The sequence below is a fragment of the Dermacentor albipictus genome, chromosome 2 (assembly GCF_038994185.2).
Source record: "Dermacentor albipictus isolate Rhodes 1998 colony chromosome 2, USDA_Dalb.pri_finalv2, whole genome shotgun sequence".
NCBI lineage: Eukaryota > Metazoa > Arthropoda > Arachnida > Ixodida > Ixodidae > Dermacentor > Dermacentor albipictus.
In genome coordinates, this window is record NC_091822.1 from 14,797,054 (window position 1) to 14,819,881 (window position 22,828).

Sequence of the window (22,828 nt, forward strand, 5' to 3'; positions counted from 1 at the left end):
TTCTGCGGAGGGGCGGCAGGTTGGCGATGAGTAAACCAACAGTCGCCGCCTCGTATGGCCGGCGGACCGAGTGTATAAAAACTATTAATGTGCGAATGCTGGACACACTTCTCTTGAGCAGTCATGTTAGACTGATACACTTCTCTCGTGCAGTCATGTTGGACTGACACTCTTTTTCTCAAGCAGTCATGTTAGACTGATTTAATTTCTGTAAATAAACCCTTATTCCTCGTTCTCGATGAGAAGCAGTTCTTCACTTCATCAACGTCCTCAGCGTAAATAAGTTGGACGACGGCATGGGCCAGCTACCTTCGAATTCATGCCGTACTCCAATCTTGGCAAAGGACCACGGGCGATAGGGATTGAGCCCCCAATCCTGACAGTAGGTACTCGACGCGGGACTGGGGAGATGTTTTGCCTGGGCGCACAATCTGCTCACCCAGCTGTCACCAAGAAAAAAATAGGTTTTTCAAAACAAGCCGCCTAGGCTGTTTCGAAATAAGAGTTGCGTGCGGAAGCTGACGCAACACTGGACGAAATTTTTCAGTTTGGGTAAGGGGATAAAGGGATGTGATAAGAAGTTGGTCGTGGTGTGCGAGGCGCTTCGATCTACAAAAGCTGGGATAATCGTGGGGCATGGAGGGTTTGTCGCACCACCAGCCACATCATCGCTGCGCTCAAGCTTCCTTTCCTTCTTGAAATCACTATCTCTCTTCCAGCAGAAACAATAGCAAGGCGCTGGCGCCATACATGCAGTACGCATATTAAACGTCCAGGAACAAGAAAAAAAATCACGCAGAAACTCCTCTGGGAGTTAGACTATGCTTAAGCATTGTGTCACTAGATCTCCGCGCAGCCTGGTGTCGTTACCAATGTTATGTAACTTGATTAGGCCATTACTAACGACAGCTCAGTGGCGACACGAACTGGTGCCGACGGTGGCACAAGGAGCATTGACGACGCAAGCAAAGTATTGCAGGTGGAGGCCCGAGGTGTGCTGATGACGGTTCCGATCATTTTATAAGCCGTTATCGCTCTTCAGCGCCTTATTCATCCGCGTGAAACCATTGGAGACTTTAGCGTTTCCGCTATTCCGCCAAACGGGGGTGGTTTGGGCGGATTGCCGGATGAGCCAGGACAACGTGAGCGGCCGGAGTGGTGCAGCCGCCGTGCTGTTGTAGAGCTCCACCAGACAAACACAGAGGTTAAATTGCATTAAGCGACTATCTTCTGCTTCACTGCTGGTGCAAATTTTCGGCAGTTGCGTAATTGTCCACACGAGCGCGCCGCTGTCCAAAATTTACACCAGCAGCTGAGCAGAATATATCAATTGGCTCCGTGTTTCTGTGGTTGAGCTTTGCACCAACAGCTCGCGCCACCAATCTGGCTGCTCACGTTTACGCCCCCCCGTTCACCCGGCAAACCACCCGCGCTTGTCCGAATACTGGACGCACTCAAATTCTGTTATTGAGCCATGAGCGTACTCAGGCGGCGGCTTCTTATGGCAATGCCGCGTGGGCCGCAGCTTGAAAGCGATTTGCGATGCCCACAATATACATGGGTTGCACGACGTGACGTCAGTTCCGGCTTGCAAATCGCGCGTGCGCCATCTTTAAGAACGACCGCGTCTGGACGCACGCTTATACCGCCTACCGCCGCGCCTGAGCTTGATGTCGTTCGGTTTATCTTTGCGACATGACGAAAGAAAATTTGCACGCGCTTTGTCCATCATACTCTGAAGAGCTCGTAGGACCGACTCGTGCACGTTACAGAGCGGAGATCGAAATGTGTGACGGCATCGACCCTTATGAACTGTGCATCGGCAAGGACGCTACGCCGAACGTCGACTTGCTGCCCACTGTGACGCACGCCGACATCGTCAATTACTTGGTGCTTTCAACAAGTCACGTTACTTTGCAACAGATGAAGGCGTACAAATCCTTAGAAGGCCATAATTATTTTACGAGCGGATGGGTCAAGAGCATCGCAGCAAAGCAGCTGGCATCAGAGCGCGTCATCGTTTTGAGCGAGGTTAGTAAATGATCGATCGTTAAGCTCCGCATTTTTTTTCTTATTTCTCCAAATTTACGCTTTGTGTTCCTGTATACAGTCTGATTTGTTTCTTTTTTGTTTTTGAGCGAAACCATTTTGTTGCCTAGCACGCGTACAGCGGCAACTTGAGAACAAGTGGTTAGAAAATGGTGCAGAAATTGTTAACATATGACCAGCAAAGCATCACAACTGTCACAACTGTTAGAAAAATTACTTTCACAACTGCTTACTTTAGAGCGAGCTTTTCTGAACCTTGTAAAGCGCAAGTGAAACCATGGTGCTCCTGCCACATTTTGTGGATACAGTGGCGTACAACCACACAACAAACTGCTGCTGCTGCTCAGCAAAGTGGTCGTATGAAAAAGAGTATTTACTGAGGTCATTTTATTCGACATTTCACATTTCGAAAACAGTATTGGTGGAAATCAGTTTATTTGACATTTCAAAAACTGTATTTCCTGAAATCATCTTGTTTGACATTTCAGGTCAACCACTCTCAGAGCCTACGGGATGTACCCCTTAAAGTGTGGATTCTTGCCAAAGCAGATGGAACTGCCGGGACAGTGCATTGCACGTGCATGACAGGTGTAGGCGAAGCATGCTCGCATGTTGCTGCTACACTTTTTGCCATAGAGACAGCTGTGAGGCTGAGGGACTCCGTTACTTGTACTGAAAAGAAAAATACATGGCTGCCAGCTCATAGCCGGAATGTTGAATTCCGAAGGCTAAGGGAAATCGACTTTTCTTCGGCAAAAGCAAAGAAGAAAAAGATGGACAACATTATAAACAGTACTATTCCTGCACATGTAGCCCCTTCATCACATAGGCTACTGCCAATCCCAGCTGCGACAGATGCAGAGCTTGAGCAGTGCTTTTCAGCAATAGCAGATGCGGGAGTGACGCCAGCGTTGTTTACTCTGCATGAAAAATACAGCTCTCTTTTTCATCCACCACGAGCAAAAGAGCCTTTACTTCTTCGAACCCTAATGTGTGAAGAGGCCGCCTCTGAGGATTTGCCTGCTCTGGTGAGCCGAGCCGAAGAGTTTTTGAATGAAATGGTGATAACAGAAGATATGGTGCAGCATGTCGAAGCCGTAACAAGAGAGCAGCCAAATGTGCAAAGTGGTTTGCATTTAGAGCTGGACGAGTAACAGCTTCGGTTATGAAGAGTGTGTGTAAGACAAACGTGGACTACCCGTCAATAAGCTTGTTGAGAAGAATCTGCTACCCAGAGAAAAACAAGTTTTCATCTGAATCCACAGAATGGGGACTCAAGCATGAAAGTGCTGCCCTCTCCAAGTACCAAGCAAATGCAGTGCAATGCCACAACAATGTGACACTAAGAAGGGCCGGCGTTTGTTTAAGTGCCAAATATCCCCACCTTGCAGCATCCCCAGATGCTATTGTCAGCTGTCTATGCTGCGGTGAAGGCATTGTTGAAGTAAAATGCCCTCATTCACTTGCAGTACAAGGACTAGAAGCAGCATTGAGCAACAAAGATTTCTGTCTGGAAGCTAGTTCAGAAGGAGCTCGCTTAAAGAGGACGCATGAGTATTTCTACAAAGTCCAAACACAGCTGGCAATGTGTGCGGGGAAATACTGCGACTTTGTCGTTTGGACGCCAACCTCTGTACATACTGAAAGAATAGTGGAAGATTGTGCTTTCTTTCAAGGAATTCTGGAATTGGCAACACGATTTTTCACACATGTTGTGCTACCTGAAATGTTTTCACAATACTTCACCCGAAAAGATACGCCAAAGGCTGGCACTAGTGCTAAAAGATCTGTGTGCTGTTATTGTCGAGGCCCAGAAACAGGAAAAATGGTGGCATGTGATGGGGAACACTGCCCATACAAATGGTTCCACAATTCGTGCATTGGAATGAAGCGGGCACCAAAGCAGAAGCACTGGTATTGTGCAGACTCTGCTCAACTGAAGAAATCTGAGCAGAGTCCCTGGAACAAAAGCCCCATGCTTTCAGAAATATGTTACCATGAGTTCTGTGTCAGCAATTGCAGAAGATACTTAAAATCAGACTTGTAGCTAATGAAGGATTTATCGCATGGTGACAAGCTCTCATCAGCTACATACAAATGGTATGGGAAAGATCACATGTGGAAAAGGAAGAAACTCCTAAAGAAGTTTGGCCACATAACCAGCCACTGCTACAATGCTCTACTCGAGTGGCGCTATGCATTCCGAGATGGTGTCTTGTGATCTGCTGTGCAATGTCTCTTGGAACACACACCGAAACAGACGGTCATACTCATCCGTCACACATGTGGGGACCAATCAAACCATTCTATGCCCTAGTACAAGCTAGGCGAACGACAGAAGGATTGAAAGACAACTGTAACTCTAAATTTCCATGGACTTTCCCCTTCAAGTTGCAACGGTGGTATCAGTTGCATTTGTCTTTGATGTGATGCAGATTTCAGAGCTCATTAGGCAAGGCTGCTTTGTCAGTGCGGTATAAAGAGAAAGCTTCAATCAGTATATCACACTGCCAACAATAAAGAGTTTGGGTAGTTAACGCCCGTCCTGTGGTATGTTTCTTTTGTGTCCTTGTTCCTTAGTGCTGAATGAATGTTATTTATTCATACTGTCAGCATTGCCAAGACAGGAGTTGCGATTACATAGCAATATAAAATATAAATACAAGGTGGAATGCAAGAGGCTCGTGTAGTGTACGCTGTCAGTGCACGTTAAAAAAACCCCAGGTGGACGAAGTTTCCTGAGCCCTCCGCTACGGCGTCTCTCATACCCTGAGTCGTTTTGGGACGTTAAACCCCATAAACAAACAAATAGTGTAAAATCAGACATTTGATAATTCAGGTCATAGAATTTAGGTTAAAAAAGTACAACTTAACAAAACATTTGAACAAAATTGGTTTCCTTGATACCATTCACAAATAAAGCCATACTTTAACCAGAAGTAAGATCCAAAACATCAACGTATCATCACATCAGTAGGAATACAAATAATATTTCAAGCGAAGCAACTAGAAACAGTATAGTGCTCCCAGTCAGGTGCAAACAGCAAACAAACAATTGCAAGATAGATTCCGATAAAATTGCATATTATATGGGTCACAAACACAAATTCAAAACAGTCAAAAATATTACGCAAGGGCGTTTTCAAAACTTCTAGGTCGAAACACTGAACAATCTCTTCTGATAATTTCAGTCATTGATAGTACGAACCAGAAAAAAATTTTTGAAAGAGTCTGTTCTAAAATCAAGCAGTGCGATGTTTGGAATGTTTTGTTCTGCTAAGAGAGAACTGGCAGCCTCTATGCTGAGTACAGTAAAAAAATTACAGGTAAAAATTTGTTACAGGTAAATTGCACAGTGTATGCAAGAATCGTGATCAGCCTGGTTACGCCCACTGCAGGGCAAAGGCTTCTCCCATACTTCTACAAATACCCCGGTCATGCGCTAATTGTGGTCATGTTGTCCCTCAAACTTCTTAATCTCATCCGCCCAACTAATTTTCTGCCACCCCCTGCTACGCTTCCCTTCTCTTGGAATCCAGTCAGTAACCCCTAATGACCATCGGTTATCTTCCCTCCTCATTACATGTCCTGCCCATGCCCATTTCTTTTTCTTGATTTCAACTAAGACGTCATTAACTCGCGTTTGTTCCCTCACCCAATCTGCTCTTTTCTTATCCCTTAACGTTACACCTATCATTCTTCTTTCCATAGCCCGTAGCGTCGTCCTCAATTTGAGTAGAACCCTTTTCGTAAGCCTCCAGGTTTCTGCCCCGTAGGTGAGTACTGGTAAGACACAGGTATTATACACTTTTCTCTTGAGGGATAATGGCAACCTGCTGTTCATGATCTGAGAATGCCGGCCAAACGCACCCCAGCCCATCTTTATTCTTCTGATTATTTCCGTCTCATGATCCGGATCCGCCGTCACTACCTGCCCTAAGTTGTTGTATTCCCTTACCACTTCCAGTGCCTCGCTACCTATTGTAAATTGCTGTTCTCTTCCGAGACTGTTAAACATTACTTCAGTTTTCTGCAGATTAATTTTTAGACCCACTCTTCTGCTTTGCCTCTCCAGGTCAGTGAGCATGCATTGCAATTGGTCCCCTGAATTACTAAGCAAGGCAATATCATCAGCGAATCGCAAGTTACTGAGGTATTCTCCAATAACTCTTATCCCGAATTCTTCCCAATCCAGGTCTCTGAATACCTCCTGTAAACACGCTGTGAATAGCATCGGAGAGATCGTATCTCCTTGCCTGATGACTTTCTTTATTGGGATTTTGTTGCTTTATTTATGGAGGACTAGGGTGGCTGTGGAGCCGCTATAGATATCTTGCAGTATTTTTACATACAGCTCGTCTATGCCCCGAGTCCGTAATGTCTGCATGACAGCTGAGGTTTCGACTGAATCAAACGCTTTCTCGTAATCAATGAAAGCTCTATATAAGGGTTGGTTATCTTCCGCACATTTCTCTATCACCTGATTGATAGTGTGAATATGGTCCATTGAGTAGCCTTTACGGAATCCTGCCTGGTAACGGACAGTAAGCTGACCGGTCAATAATTTTCCAAGTCTTTGGTGTCCCCTTTCTTATGGATTACAATTATGTTATTCCAAGATTCCGGTACGCTCGAGGTCATGAGGCATTGTGTATACAGGGTGGCCAGTTTTTCTAGAACAATGTGCCCACCATCCTTCAACAAATCTGCTGTTACCTGATGCTCCCCAGCTGCCTTCCCCCTTTGCATAGCTTCCAAGGCGCTTACTTACCCACTTCCACTTCTTACTTACTTACTCCCACTTACTTCTTCCGGCGTTACTTGTGGGAGTTCAAATCCCTCTAGACTATTCTCTCTCACATTATCGTGCAAGAATAGCCTTTTCCAAATACCACGCATACTCGGCAAGCTTAGCTACATGGCACTGGATTTGCAGGAACAACAGATTGACAGAAATTTGTCAGTGCACAGCAAACGTTGACGATTTTATCTAGAGGTGTGAACTGGTGTCCCTGTTTGAGAGTCGCATACTCTAGTGACAGAACGGATTTCATCATGACAAACTTGTTACGAACCAAGCCGATCACCCTCTCAACATGAATTCTGACATTTGCAATATTTCTCGTTGCCTCGACATCCACTGCTGACAATTGTCTTTTGCCTTTGGTGAATGCAGGTATGTGGAGCTTTGCACAGTACAAGCCTACACTGTCGGCAATATCAAAGCCTCTGTCGGCCAATACCACATCACAATGAGATAAATGGTCAAGAATGCATTTGAACCATAGACTTTTTCTCCCGGTATATTTCCCATTTACTGTTTACTTCATCTTGTGGCAACTGCGCCTTCTTTGCCTGCCTGTGCTCTCAAGATGCTTTCTGTCGTTCGGCGATCGCTTCTCGTACCTCCTTGTTCCACCAGCTTTTCGGTTTCTTTTTAGAGCGCAGCTCTTTGGCGTCCGTTCCTGGGTTTCGCGTCGTCGTCGGCGTTGTCGTCGGCCTCGTAACCAGCTCGCCGACGAATCTGCTCCGCCGCCGCGCATGCGCGCTGTCGGCTCTCCGGGCAAGGGAGGATGATGGAAGGGAGGAGGAGAGACTGTGGAGGAGGGCTGGCTACACAAATGGCTCTTTGGCGTCCGTTCCTGGGTTTCGCGTCGGCGTTGTCGTCGGCCTCGTAACCAGCTCCGCCCCCCTTTCATCCCCCCAGCGCTAGCAGCGACCGACTGATACCGCTTTCGTGAGTCCGCTACCGCACTCACGAAAGACGTCGTGCACTTCCTGCAACTCTCATTAACCGTCCATCGATCCACACCGATGTTAGTAGTGGGGGACTTTAATGTTGACATAAAGACAAACAGCAATTTCCTAACACTTATGCGGGAGAACATCCCGTTCCTCTCGCTCGTAACGCGTCCCACGGCTGTGACAACCTCGCGAGGCACTTGTATAGATCTCGTCTTTGAGAATCAAGCATTGGTGTACCAAGTCGAACATATATCAGTCTATTTCTCCGACCACAAAGCTTCCTTCATGACTGTCAAGAACTGTTAGTGGAGTCTTTGTTAAAGGAATACGTGTGAAAAATAAAAAAAATTCTCTGATAGCGCATACATGTGTTGCTCGATTTCTTTGCATCAATCTATCGAAAAGGTGAAACAGCTTATTTGCTGCGCTCAAATTTCGCATTAGGAAGTAACGTAATCGTCGGTATTTTTTTTTTCCTTTCCAACGAACATGGTGTTTCTCTTTCCGTATTTCTGTCGTTATTACACTTAGAAGCTCACCATATTCCCACTCTTTACTTGGCCATTTGCCAAGTTCTTCCTCAACTCTAGTGACTGTATTTGCTATTTGTTCAGCGTTCAAATTTGGACTGGCCATTTTGCTCTCCTTGCTCTCTTTCCCAACTACATATCCCATTTTCAAAATGATGCGTTTATGGTCACTCCCTATGCTGTTAAACCCTTGCTCATCGATAAACATTTCTCTCAACTTATCGTGAATTCCTTCTGTCATCAGACAGTAATCAATAGTCGATTGCCGGTTTCCCACTTGTCACGTGATCTGCCCTTCACATTTAAACTCTGTATTCACGATCGCGAGGTTATGTTGCTCACAAAAGTCTAGCACTGAATTTCCGTTATTGTCGGTATAGTCATCTAAATCCTGTATGTGGGCATTCACGTCACCTAGTAGGACAATTTCAGCACCATTCCCTAAACCTTTAATATCAGTGCTTATGCACTCCACCAGCTCTTTTTTTCCCTGTCCATTTATTTCCGGTCTACAAATACGTAACGCCCAGTGAAGTTTCTTTCCCACTCATTGTACCTGATAACCAAAGATGCTCTATAGACATTATGAATTTACCCTTTTCCATTTGGTTCCCTGATAGATGAGCGTTCCGACTCCCCCTCCCTTTCTTTCCGACTTAGTTCTGTTGCGCCCTTCCCAAACATAATTCTGAATAACTGGCAGCTCTTCTGAGTCTCTAAGGTGCGTTTCTGTAACCGTATACACCCCTATTTGTTCTCTATGTAACTGCTCCTCAATCTCTGCCCACTTTTCCTTTCTTCTGCCGCCCTGCATGTTTATGTAGCCTGTTGCATGGCGAGCTCTTTTTCTTGCTTTCCTAATTTTTCTGTTATCGACGGCGATGCTCTTCTGATGTTCCTCTAGGGGACCTTCTTCATTACTATCTACTCTGACCTCCTGAGCGCCCACGGGCCCCCGAAAAAAGTAACAGCGCGACCACCAAGTCGCCAGCCCACTTCTCGTGCTAGCCTGTAATTGAAGTGGATCGCGTCTCGTTTAAAACCACCACAACTTCTCACTTCCTGTTTACTTCGACAACCTCGAAGCCTTTCTCTCGGCTCATTTTCCTTAGCAGCCACTATGGCTCTTTGTACATGACTGTCACGCACAGGCACCTCCGGCACCGTGCACACCACGATCTGCACATGAGGAGATAGCTCACGCAAGTCGTCCACCCCCTTCGCCAAGCGCTGGGCTAGTTCTGGCCCTTTCCTGTTTAGGACGTCATTTAGCCCACCTGCTACTACGACAAGGTTGCGCACGTGGGCATTTTCCGTGAGCTTTTCTTTTGCTTGCTCCATGACAGAACTCAGTGTCCGCCCTGGAAATGTGCCCACCGCCACTCTTTTGTCGCCTTTCACCCTCTCCACAATTGCTTTTGAGCACCCAGCCAGGTTTGAATCGGCAGCGATAATCACCCTTTCGCTCTCTCCTACCTCTCCCTGCTTCCCTTTGTCCTTTTCCGCGTGATTCGGACTCGACAAGGAGCATTGTCCCCTGGGCTCCTGCTTTTTCCGCGTAGCGGCTTCAAGGTAGGTGCTGCTCTTTCCAGCTAACCCTCATCACCCTGCCTGCGTTCCACGCATTTCTCTGACCCTCCCGCGCCTGTCGCGTCGGGGGTCTGCGTTCCTTTGTCACGCACATTCTCGTTCACAATGGCGGCCCTGTTCGGCTTTTCCTCGGCTGCTTCAAGTCTGTTTTCAACTCCCTTCCATGCCTTACGCTCTCTGTTTAGCTCATTTTTGAGCTCTTGCACCTGTTTAGAAGCTCTTACTGGAAAGCCTCCATTTTCTGCAGCCTAGTATCGACATCACATTGTGTGCCGCTTGATTCGACGCCCTCTCCATTCTCACCCGCCTCCTCATGTGCCTTGAGGGACACCCCCCCCCCCCCCCGTACTGCCTGCTTAACCGGCTTTCTCGCCATGTATTGCACGGCCTTTTGCAAATACTATAATACTACATCAATGCAGAGCACGTGCCTTTTAGAAAAAACCGATTCGCACAATATCCAAATCCTCAAAATGCCGCAAAGCAACTCTCACCACTGTTTCAAAAACAATCGATGCCGCGGAGACCGAAGGTATGACCCGCTCTCGCACACGCTCAACCACGAGGCAACGCTCTCACTTTTCTACCAAACACGCACAGTAAAACCACTAATAGCTATTTGTCTTACCACTTCCAAGCTACTATTTAAAGACTACAAACACTCAACGTCCCACCCCGCTGCACGTGTTGGAACACGTGGCACGAAAGGACGTTCTAATCATCCTGCAAAACAAATGTACACGAAGCACACCCGCGCACCCGAAATACGAGACAAAAAAAGGAAAGAAAACGAACACCCCCCAATTACTTTTTAAATGCAAAACAACAGCAAATGAATACAGAAGCAAGCTCGAAGCATGCACAAAAACTTATGATTTCGTAGTCGCCACGGAGGCCCGAAAAGCACGTCTATTCGCCACAAAATCCAAACCAGGCAGGCGTGGGAGAACAGCACCGCTCCGCGGCGCGCGAGGAAACTTCTCCGATTACACCTCTCCAATGGGGTGCGCGCTGAATGGGACGGCCGGACTGACCACAGCATTTGCCAAAACGAATGACAGATGGCGACACCGCCCTATCTCATTGGCTTGCAGCGTAGATCGCGGAACGCGTGAACGAGAATAAAGCAGTTGGTCACCGGAGAAGGCCCGCACACTCTAAAGTTCAACGAATGGCCACAGAGGGCGAAAAAATCGACCGCGCACCGCTGCTAATAAAACCAGCATAGTATAATCGCTTAGGGATGCAATTCCAATATTTCCCGCGAGAGGATCCGTATTAAGCGCAATTAGTGTTAAATAATCAGGTTTTATGGTATTCAATGAAAACAGTGAACAGACAGTGGAGGTGCAGGGCCAGGAAATACCTCGACTAACAGAATATACATATCTCGGTATATGGATAAACGAAGGCAATAGATATATGGAAACAGAGGAAAAAAACAATAACAGCGAAGGGGAAGAAAAATGCAGCCATAATGAAGCACAGAGCGCTATGGTGATGCAATAGGTACGAGGTCCTCCGAGGTATGTGGAAAGGTGCAATGGTTCCAGGACTTACTTTTGGAAATGCGGTTGTTCGCTATAAATCAGGGGTACAATCAGGACTCGACGGGAACCAAAGGTCAGTGGGTCGCCTCGCATTGGGCGCCTACGGCCCCGTGCGACCATGGAACAGCCGCTTGATGTGTTCGCAGGCGTGCGTTCTGTGGAGCCTTGCCGACCCTTGCAGCGCTAACCTTCACTTCCCTGCGCTTCTCGAGCGCACAGATAAGATACGCCTGCCGTACGCAGGGAGGATTCGTTCCTTAAGTCAAAGCAGCCGCTTCTTTCCCATCTTCCAGGATGAAGCGTCGGCTGGCAGGCGCACGGTGCCGAGGGCAGCAAAATGCACATATTCTGCGCAACGCTTTATCAGCACGTGTATTGAGGTACACCTGTGCAGGTGTGCATGAACCTCGAATGCGCTCTGCTTAAAAGACTTCGTGCTGTCGCGAGTACTGCGAGGAACGAGCAACAGTTAAGCAACATGTGTTTTAATATGTACAAAAGCAAGTTGCTACTGAACATGAACTATGCATTCATAACGTACGTATACGTGCCGCAAATGCACCATATGCGCTGTCAAAAGCAGGAATCACTGACCTGCAAGCAGTGGCGTAGCTACGTCGTCCGGCACCCGGGGCCCATAGGTCTTCCACAGGTCATTTTTTAACGCGCACCGATTATTTTGCTCTATAAGCAAGAGAACCCACCACGTCAGTGTAACGCATCTTGTACATCACACTAATATGTGCTTTAATTTACCAAGTGAGATGAGTTACTTTTGTGGCTCATTCAGTCATATCACTGCAAGCTGCATTCATCAATCTTCAATTGGATTTTGCAAATGTTTAATGAAACATGTTTCCCTTTTATGCAGATATGCAATGGCAAGCCCTTCCGTGTGTTCCAAAGGTAAAATTGAAGCTCTAAATTAAAGAAGACATTTCTAGTCAGAAACAATCAAAAATGGTGAATGCAGACTATCAGAAGCCCAAGGTACAGAATTCATGAGAAGTGTCGAATGATTGTAAGGAAAGAGTCGTATTTGAAAATGCAAGACTCTTTAGTGGAGGTCAAGCAAGTCAATATAGGTAGAATACTCTGCAAAATTATGCGAGTGAGGGGATGTCAAACAATGGGTCAGGAAGTGCGTTGTTTTTCTGCAAAACAAAAGCTGATTGCCATTACATAAGTCACTTTAGCATCATGATACTGCTGCTTGATAAATTCAGAAATAAACCAAAAAACAAGACACACACAAAAAAAATTTAATGATGCTCTCTCCACACTGGGATAAATAAAAACAAACACATCACATCTAATGTGGACATATCAGATGCCTTGTGAAACACTAAAGAAAAAATTCAGTTTCGAGCTATGGCACTTGCCGCATATATGTGGGGGGCCTTGCACTAATAGTGATAGTTACCACTGCATTTAGAAATTGAAAGCATTCATGCAGACAAGGATGAGGCTTTATATTTTTGGCTACCACTTCGAATGCCTCCACCAAGTGTTACAATGGAGCACGCAGCCATACTAAGGATCTCGCAGCAACACCTGCAGGTAAAAAGCAAAAAGCAGTCAAAGTGCTGGTGTGTACCGGACACTATGTTTGAAAACATTAAGGCAAGAAGCGTGCAAGAAGCAGATACAACAACTGCATTTATTTCCATAATTCCCCATTTGAATGGCCTTTTCTTTTTGCTTAGACAATGCCTACGCCTAGCCACAGCAGCTCTCTCATACAGACTACGCAAGCCAAGAGGCCGTGGGGGCAAATGCAGGTAAGAGGCAAGAAGCAATAGCACTGGTATCGACATTCAACTAATTTCTTTCTTTTTCTTTCGTTTAGGCAGCCAGCACACCCCGAACAGCCACCTTGACTGCGGGTGTGTCACCCTAGTCACCAAGGAAATATTTGAGTGAAAGCGACAGGCAATGTGAACAGCCACTTCTCCATGTAAACTATACTCTTTCTCTCGGATGATGCCTACGTCTCACTACGCCAGCACACTTTTGCTCAAAGATGCCGCGGAGGCACGTGCAGGTCAGAGGCAAGAAGCAGTGGCACTGGTGTCGACATTCACCCAATTTCTTACACCGAGGCAGCCAGCACACCTCGAACAGCCACCTCGACTGCGGGTGTGTCAGTAGATTACTGTTGTACATATGCTCATAATAAACTTCAGTAAACTTGAACTTGATAATAAACTTGATGGCAAATGGGACATTGATGCATTGTTTTTTAAACATTTATTGTACACATACAATATATGTTATACTTTGCAGTGCTACAGAGCGTATTTTGAAGCTTCCCCCTATATTTTGCACCTTTAATTAGGTATCTGTTGTGTGGCCCTCAATGCAGTTCATGTTGTAGCAGCTGCTTTGTCTGTGCATCGCACATTGGCTTGATATCCACATACTTCTCTCACATATACAAAATAAAGTTCTATGTAGTCCCCAGTGTTACAACAAAAAATGAAAGTAAGCAATCAGATTGTGGAATTGTTTTTATTACAGTGATTCCTATGACAGTTACTGGCAAGTTGACAACTTGAACTGGTCAATCCGTCCATAGCCTCCTCTATTTTTCAAAAATAAAGGAGGCTATGATCCGTCATGGCAAGGAATAGTATGTCTACATAAAAAAGGGGGTTGAGTGTGTGTGTTTGTAGTGGGGGGTATAGGATTAGGGCGGTACGAAAAAATGTACCAACACCGCCCTCTACACCCATTCCGTAAAGGTACCGTAACAAAGCGTATTATGCATAAAGTTCATACAACCAACTCTGATACTACTACACACGCCAGGCGACGCGAGCTACATTTGCCGTGACGCATTCGCGACTGCACCGGATGCCCTCCATATTATTCTCGTTAATCGTGTTCACTGCACCGAGGCAAAAGAAAGATCATGGGCGCAGGTGCCTTTAAAGTATCTCGACCTTGCGAGGCACTGCTGCGCGTGCCAGGGGAGCTGTCCGTGCGAACACTCCCTGGCACACACCTTCCTCGACGGCCCCAACCTACGTACCATTCTGCTTCGAGCTTCGATCCCCCCACTGTCCCTTGGGTGCCCTGAAGTTCCTGCGCCACCTGCTTTATTATAATCTCAGGTGCTCTCCTGAGACTTCCGTTTGTCGGTTACATGCGCCCTACAGCTGGATCAGTATTTATAATAATAAAAAAACCCCAATCTATCGTCGCGACGATAGATCGCGAAAGCGGCTTTTGCAACATACCGCGTCCGTGCGAAGAGAATTACGGAACGCCAACAAAGAATCTGACCACAGCTTCAAGCTCGTAACCTCGTCGAGTGACACTCCTGCAACACGTGTGACCGCTGAAAACCGCATACCGCCGGAAACTTCAACAGGATCATCCCTCGGTTGCATAACTGCCACCTGTACGGCCAACATGGACCACACCCACACCGTCCCGCAACATAGAATAAAGAACCAACTTAAAAAGCCCAAACACACGGCTACACGCACACATCAGGACACTACAACGGAGACGCCATGCTGCTACGCAGCTACGGTTGCCGGATTAAAATTGACTACTGCCACCAAGTCTAGCAAGCGTCTCAGGAGCTGGCAACCTCGGCACGTAGCAACATGGCGGCGCTCTTGCGGTTCCCGATTTCAATGCATGGGCCCTATGGGTAGCTTGTCCTCTGGAGTCAGTATAGTAACTCTATGTGTACCAGGCCCCGCACACTCTCAAGTTCAACAAATGGCCTCAGAGGGCGAAAAATCAATCGAGGCGCGTTTCAGCGTAAGCGCGCAAGTGGAGCTACATACTGTAATTCGGTCGCATACTTTAGTTTGTGCTTTCTTTTCTAGGGGCGCTGAACATGCTGAATTTTTTACTTTACACAAACGATTGACGTAAACAATCCAGGTGTCTGAGGATGTTTTTTTATCTGAGGCAAATAGGCAGTTGATTTTTTTTTTAATTTGATTGCTGAAGCTGCTTTTTAGTCAAAGCGTCAAGGTTTTTGTACTTGATTAACCACCGACAGCCGACAGCCTATGGGTATCGCTGTGTTTCCTGGCCGTTGGAGTTCGAATACTACGGCGGTAAAACACGTTGGAAGGAAACTCAGGAGAGGCCCTGACGTCACTCTTTGTGAAGCGAAAGTGAAACCGGAAGTTAGCGTTGCTCATGGCGTTGCTCCGCCTATCGGGCCAGCTCTCCTCTCTTGTTTACATTTCTCGCGAAACCACGCCGCGCTGCGCGCAACCGTGCTGCTCAGACCCGCGCGCTCCGCAGCAATACTAAACAATCGTTAGCACGTTAGCATGATTCCGCCGAAGAGGGCAAAATTTTTCCCGGATATTCCTTCGTCCGTTGCCTACGGAGCAACACGTGTTAGCGCACAAAACAATAACAAAGCCGCCATTGTGGTCCGAAAGGCGGGGCCACTACAGCAAAGGAATAAAAAAACAGCAAAACAAAGGAGAACCTACTCCGTCATTTCCAGTGCACTTTTCTCTTAGCGCGCGGAGAGGGTAGTGCGCGTGCCTCTCCTCAGTTTCCTTCCTCCATGGCAGTAAAACATTTTCGAAAAGCATGCTGGTTGCGTCTCCGAGTCATTACATAGACTTGCTATAAAGAGGTCTACTCTTGGCAAAAAAATAGTGCCTCATTTTGTTAAGGCGTCGATTATCATAATGAATGCGGCGGAGGTTGAGGGAGTACGCTTGAAAGTACGTTTTTATGCCGTTGATCTCCATAAATCGCAAGTACGGAAACCATGTCACAGAACACCCGATGCATCATTGTGTGTTCTCCGTCATCGCTTGTTTGCTGTACGCCTACTAATTCTTCATTTCTTTTTCAAGTGTTGTATCCTCCTTTTGCCCTTGTTCTCTTGTGCTTCACTTACAGTACGTCGTTCCGTCAGCTGTAATACGCATTTGCAAAACCAATACATGTTTGATAAAGAGCAGTGGTTATCATAATTTCATTACACATGTATATGGTTCAGATACAGAGGCGGACTTGAACAACGTTTATGTGGAGATTAGGATAATTATGACACCCGTAGAAAAGAGGCCGCTGACGGCCGTAAGCTGTTGCGTTCTTTCCGCCAAACTACCCGGCCTGCTGGTGCTGTAAAGATGCTGTATAAAAGTGACACGTGGTGACAGGGAAATTATACTTAGCAGCCGACCGTACGTTTTGTAGCTTGGGTCTTCTTTCTTGTACGTTTGTGCTACCCTTATTAATCAGCAATTTCTTGACTATGTAACCGCGTTTCTGTGGATGCGTAGACGTGTGTTTTTTTTTTGTACTTTTAAATGGAAATAAAATATTTTCAGGCTTACTCAATATTTGGTGTCGTGCGCGTTTATTCCAGTAGAGGCCATCGCGCCACCTGGAAACGGCATTCTGTCATTAGCCCTACACGAAATGCAATAGCTGGAGCGCGGCGGCAAAACTCGGGGTAACGGCGGCGTAATAAACGAAAAACTGCTCGGGATCCCTTAAAAGTCAGTTCAGACTGTGCCTTAACTCGATATGACTCAACGCTACATATATTTATATGTGTAGGCGCTGCGTTTGCCACACAGCAACCAAACTGGCGGGAGCACGATCGAGGCGCAGCAGTCAGAAACCCAGTAAAGCCACAGAACACCTGGTAAAGCGGCCATACTTTGCAAAACCCCGTTTCCGGATGGATGAATGGATGGATGTTATGAGCGTCCCCTTTGGAACGGGGCGGTGGGTTGCGCCACCAAGCTCTTGCTACAATACTGCCTAATATTCTACCTAGTTTAAACAATGAAAAAAAAGACAAAAAAAACACTATGAACTACCACGCCCAAATTTTCTGATCTCCTATTGTGAGCTGTGTTTTTGTACGTCTCCGTCTTTTGTCGTTTCCCTACTTTTCTTCCACCAATCCTCCAGTCGCCTCTTACTAATGTCTATTGCGGACATGTTTGCTTTACCACTGCTCCCTCTGAACCCAAGGGCTTCAAGGAGGCCAGTGGTGCCTAGACGTCTTCACATTCTAATAAAACATGCTCCGTAGTTTCCCTAGCTTTACCACAGCAAGCACATGCTTCCTCTTCCTTCTTATATCTCGCTTTATAGGTGCGTGTTCTAAGGCATCCTGATCTCGCTTCGAAAAGTAATGAGCTTCCCTTTGAGTTATCATAAATGGTTTCTTTCCTGATATCGTTTTTTCCTCTTAAGTAGTTACCTATGGCAGGTTTCTTTTCCATTGCCGCCACCCATGAGATTAATTCAGCTTCTCTGACTTTCCGCTTGACCTTTGTTGTTGTGTTGTCCACCCTACAGGCCGCATACTTGCTGCTAAGCTTCCTAGTTTTTTTCCTCCACTGTGAATCAATGTTTTTCCTGTACAGATACCTGAACACTCTCCCAGCCCATTTACTTTCTTCCATATTCCTCAGCCGTTCTTCATACTCAGTTTTACTGAGAGCTTCCCTAACTTCAAAACTAGTCCAGCCCATATCACCCTGCACAGCATCATTTGTTGTCTTCCCGTGAGCGCCCAATGCGAGGCGACCCACTGACCTTTGGTTCCCGTCGAGTCCTGATTGTACCCCTGATTTATAGCAAACAACCGCATTGCCAAAAGTAAGCCCTGGAACCATTACACCTTTCCACATACCTCGGAGGACCTCGTACCTATTGCATCCCCATAGCGCTCTGTGCTTCATTATGGCTGCATTTCTCTTCCCCTTTACTGTTATGGTTTTTTCCTGTGTTTCCATATATCCATTGCCTTCGTTTATCCGTATACCAAGTTATTTATATTCTATTACCCGAGGTATTTCTTGTCCCTGTATCTCCACTGTCTGTTCACTGTTTTCATTGAATACCATAACACCTGATTTTCTAACACTAAACTTCAAACCTAAATCGTTGCCTTCCTGTCCACAGATATTAGCTAGACGTTCCAAATCACTTTGCTTGTTAGCTAGCAACACAATGTCGTCCGCATAAAATAAACCTGGGAGTTGCTGCTCTATTACTGTACCCGCCTGTTTATGAGAGATTAAACCCGATATTACTTCCTTCTAGCGCCCTCTCCATCCTGACCATGTACATCATAAACAACAGCGGGGATAAAGGGCACCCCTGCCTCAGTCCCTTGTTGATATGAACTTTCTCCTCGCTCCTCATCCCTTCCCATTCTACGCCAACGGTATTTTCTAGGTAAATCTCTCTCAAAAGCTGTATACAATCGTTACGTAAGCCTTCCCCTTCCAGGATATCCCAGAATATGTGGCGCTCCACGTTGTCGTAGGCTCATGTAATGTCTAAAAAGGCCACATACAACGGTCTGCTTTCTGCTTTTGATATTTCAATAAACTGAGTAAGAACAAACAAGTTGTCATCCAAACGCCTACCTATTCTGAAGCCATTCTGAAGCTCTCCCAAAATGCCATTATTCTCTGTCCATGCTTGAAGCTTTAATTTGATTGCCTGCATTGCTAGCCTGTATATTACCTATGTAATGGTCAACGGCCTATACGAGTGAATTCTGTCTTTCTCCCAATCTCCTTTATAAATCAAATTCATTCTACTTTGTCGCCAACTGTCTGGTATTCCTCTATCTTTTAAAGTTCTTTCCACTGCTTTTACCAGAGCTTCCTTGCTTTTTGGTCCTAGTTCATTTATCAGCCCAATGGGAACCTCGTCTAGCCCTGTGGCTGTACGCTTAGGAATTTTCTCTTCCGCTTTCTTCCAGTTTAAATTTGTTAGCACCAGCTGCTTTTCCCCTTGGGTCTCTTTCATGCTCTTTTTTTCAACAGGTATAACCTCGTCATTGCCTTGGAAAGATTCGGCTGTTGCTTTTCGGGTGTAATTTATTGCCGCTTCTCCTTCGAGTCTGTTTTCATCTTCGTCTAGGATATGTTGTTGTATTGTTGTTGACTTCCTGCCTAATAATATTATGTGGTTCCAAAATATTCTAGGTGCGGCCTTCTGTTTCTGGCGTATTTCTGACAACCAACGTTCACTTTCACCTTTTAATTTTGCTTGCACCAGTATTTGAACCAGAGACTTTTTCTCCCGGTATATGTCCCATTTATTAGCTACTTCATGCTGTGGCAACTGCGCCTTCTTTGCCTGCCTGTGCTCTCGAGATGCTTTCTGTCGTTCGGAGATCGCTTCTCGTATCTCCTTGTTCCACCAGCCTTTCGGTTTCTTTTTTCCTTTCCGACGAACATGTTGGTTCTCTTTCCGTATTTCTGTCTTTATTACACCTATAAGCTCGCCATATTCCCACTCTTTATTTGGCCATTTGCCAAGTTCTTCCTCAACTCTAGTGACTGTATTTGCTATTTGTTCAGCGTTCAGATTTGGACTGGCCATTTTGCTCTCCTTGCTCTCTTTCCCAACTACATATCCCATTTTCAATATGATGCGTTTATGGTCACTCCCTATGCTGTTAAACCCTTCCTCATCGATGACCATTTCTCTCAACTTATCATGAATTCCTTCTGTCATCAGAGAGTAATCAATGGTCGATTGCCGGTTTCCCACTTCCCACGTGATCTATCCTTCACACTTAGGCCCTGTTCTCACGATCACGAGATTATTTTGCTCAGAAAGGTCCAGCATTGACTTCCCGTTATTGTCGGTATAGCCATCTAATTCCTGTATGTGGGCATTCATGTCACCTAATAGGACAATTTCAGCACCACTCCCGAAAACATAATATCAACGCTTATGCATTCCACTAACTCTTTATTCTTCTCTGTGCAATTTTTTCCGGTCCACAAATACGTAACTCCCAGCCAAGTTTCTTTCCCACTCATTGTACTGATAACCAAAGATGCTCTTGACATTGTGAATTTACTCTTTTCCATTTGGCTCCCTGATGGATGAGCATTCCAACCCCCCGCTCCCTTTCTTTCCGACTTAGTTCTGTTGCACCCTTCCCATACATAATTCTCAATAACTGGCGGCTCTTCTGACTCTCTAAGGTGTGTTTCTGTAACCGCATACACCCCTATTTGTTCTCTATGTAACTGCTCCTCAATCTCTGCCCACTTTTCCTTTCTTCTGCCGCCCTGCATGTTTATGTAGCCTATTGCATGGCGAGCTCTTGTTCTTGCTTTCCTCCTTTCTCTGTTATCGACGGCGATGCTCTGCTGATGTTCCCCTAAGGGACCTTCTTCATTACTACCTACTCTGACCTCCTGAGCACCCGCGGACCCCCTAAAAAAGCAACAGTGCGACCGCCAAGTCGCCAGCCCACTTCTCGTGCTAGCCTGTAATTGAAGTGGATCCCATCTCTTTTAAAACCACCACACCTTCTCACTTCCCTGTTTACTTCGACAACCTCGAAGCCCTTCTCTCAACTCATTTTCCATATTTCCTCATTGGCAGCCATTACGGCTCTTTGTACGTGACTGTCACGCACAGGCACCTCCGGCACCGTGCACACCACGATCTGCACCTGAGAGGATAACTCACGCAAGTCGTCCACCCCCTTCGCCAAGCGCTGGGCTAGTTCTGGCCCTTTCCTGTTTAGGACGTCATTTAGCCCACCTGCTACTACGACAAGGTTGCGCACGTGGGCATTTTCCACGAGCTTTTCTTTTGCTCGCTCCATGACAGAACTCAGTGTGCTCCCTGGAAATGTCCCTACCGCCACTCTTTTGTCGCCTTTCACCCTCTCCACAATTGCTTTTGAGCACCCAGCCAGGTTTGAATCGCCTCCACTATTCACCCTTTCACTCTCTCCTACCTCTCCCTGCTTCTTTTTGTCATTTTCCGCGTGATTCGGACTCGACAAGGGGCATTATCCCCTCGGCTCCTGCTTTTTCCGCGTAGCGGCCTCAAGGTAGGTGCTGCTCTTTCCAGCTAACCCATCATCACCCTGCGTGCGTTCCACGTATTTCTCTGACCCTCCCGCGCCTATCGCGTTGGTGGTCTGCGTTCCATTGTCACGCATATTCTCGGTCACAATGGCGATCCAGTTCAGCTTTTCTTCAACTGCTTCCAGTCTCTTTTCAACTACCTTCCGTGCCTCACGCTCCGTGTTTAGCTAATTGTTAAGCTCTTGCACCTGTTTGAGAAGCTCTTCCTGGGAACTCTCCATTTTCTGCATCCTAGTATCGACATCACATTGTGTGCCGGGTGAGTCGACGCCCTCTCCATTCTCACCCGTCTCCTCATCTGCCTTGAGGGTCGCCCCCCGTACAGCCTGCTTTACCGGCTTTCTCGCCTTGTATTGCACGGCTTTTTGCAAATACTATAATACTATATCAAAGCAGAGCACGTGCCTTCTAGAAAAAACCGATACGCACAGGATCCAAATCCTGAAAATGCCGCAAAGCATCTCTCACCATTGTTTCAAAAACAATCAATGCCGCGGAGACCAAAGGTATGACGCGCTCAACCACGCGGTCAAGCTCTCACTTTTCTACCAAACACGCACAGTAAAACCACTAATAGCTATTTCTCTTGCCACTGCCAGGCTACTACTTAAAGACTATAAACACTCAACGTCAGACTAGGCTGCACATGTAGGAACACTTGGCACGAAAGACACTCTAATCATACTGCAAAACAAACCTACACGAAGCACACCCGCGCACCCGAAATACGAGAAGAAGAAGAAACTTTAGTAAAGAATAGTCCGACAGTTCTTGATGTGGTGGCCTCAGGTGACGGCTCGAAGTTCTTGGACTCGAGCGGCATCTTCGGCTTGCCGGACGGCCCAGAGCTGGTCTACCAGCTCTGAACTTCTGATAGCCGCCTCCCAGCGGCGGCGACGCCTACGGAGAAGGTCCCCGGCGGCTCCCGCATCCGGGGCGGCGTCGGGAAGAACGGAGCTCGAGCCTTCTACTCTGGCAACAGCCGCGATTATGTACGCGTCGCCAACGGAGCTGCTTTGATTACCGTTGTTGCCGGTACACTCCCAGAGCATGTGGCGCAAGACAAATAAAAAAAAGGAAAGAAACGGAAAAACCCTCAATTACTCTTTAAATGCAAAAAAACAGCAAATAAAAACAGACGCAAGCTCAAAGCATGCACAAAAATTTATGATTTCGTCGTCGCCACGGAGCCCCGAAAAGCACGTCCATCCGCCACAAATCCAAATCCAAACCAACGGTATCACGCGCCGGTGCAGCGCCCCTAGCGGGAGGAGCGGGAGTCACGTGGTGGCTCAGGTGGTGGCGGATGGATGGATGGATGGATGGATGTTATGAGCGTCCCCTTTGGAATGGGGCGGTGGGTTGCGCCCCCAGGCTCTTGCTACTATGCTGCCTGATATCCTACCTAGGTTAACCAATGAAAAAAGAAAAGAAAAAAAAAACACTATGAACTAACACCTCCAAATTTTCCGATCCCCTATTGCGAACTGTG

At 46.5% G+C, this 22,828-nt stretch overlaps 1 pseudogene; it reads left to right on the top strand.

Moving 5' to 3' along the window:
* Positions 1–1,695: 1,695 nt before the first annotated feature.
* LOC135910912 (uncharacterized) lies at positions 1,696–2,878 on the top strand (annotated as a pseudogene).
* The last annotated feature ends 19,950 nt before the right edge of the window (positions 2,879–22,828 follow it).